This window comes from Sinocyclocheilus grahami, unplaced genomic scaffold, assembly GCF_001515645.1.
Source record: "Sinocyclocheilus grahami isolate Dianchi unplaced genomic scaffold, SAMN03320097.WGS_v1.1 scaffold112.1, whole genome shotgun sequence".
Lineage (NCBI taxonomy): Eukaryota > Metazoa > Chordata > Actinopteri > Cypriniformes > Cyprinidae > Sinocyclocheilus > Sinocyclocheilus grahami.
The window spans coordinates 1490815-1491375 of record NW_015505291.1 but is presented as its reverse complement, the minus strand read 5'-3'; the positions used below and the strand labels follow the sequence as shown (position 1 = coordinate 1491375).

Genomic DNA, 561 nt, shown 5'->3' with positions numbered 1-561 from the left:
GAAAGGAAAAATTGAAATCGCATCATATGACCCCTTTAATAAAGCACAGAACGGAAAACAAACTGATTGTCATATCAGCTGCAAAGTTTAAAGCATCTTAAAAAGAAAGAAATTATATTTTCAGTGATTAAAATGGGAATGTATTTGGCATCAATTTAACGTCACAATGCAAACATTTTACTTACCACATCGATATAAATTCTTAATACTTCAAAATGTAAGACTTTACATGAATCTCAGTGTGAACCTGAAGTGAGTGTTAGTGGTTGAAACTGAATGTATAATGGACACAACATCTTTTGTCCTTAATTTCAATAGCATCCTTTGTGATATCAGTGTCTTCCTTTTGTCCCAGTCAGACACACTTTTGTTTGGAGCATTTGTCATCTGCAATTGATAAATATAATTATCTTTTATATAGTAACAAATGCTCTCTTTGTTATAGCACTAAATTGAACAGGAGTCTGGTTCTCAATGTGAGACTGATTGTGCTGGAAATACAAACAAGTACATAAACATACCTGAATATTTTACAGACAGGATGCTGGGTAAAATGTCCTT

General features: G+C 32.4%; 1 protein-coding gene across 1 annotated transcript in view; it reads left to right on the top strand.

Moving 5' to 3' along the window:
• Positions 1–561, top strand: part of LOC107589118 (glucosamine-6-phosphate isomerase 2-like) — a 7757-nt gene that overhangs the window by 3694 nt on the left and 3502 nt on the right. The window lies entirely within an intron of this gene.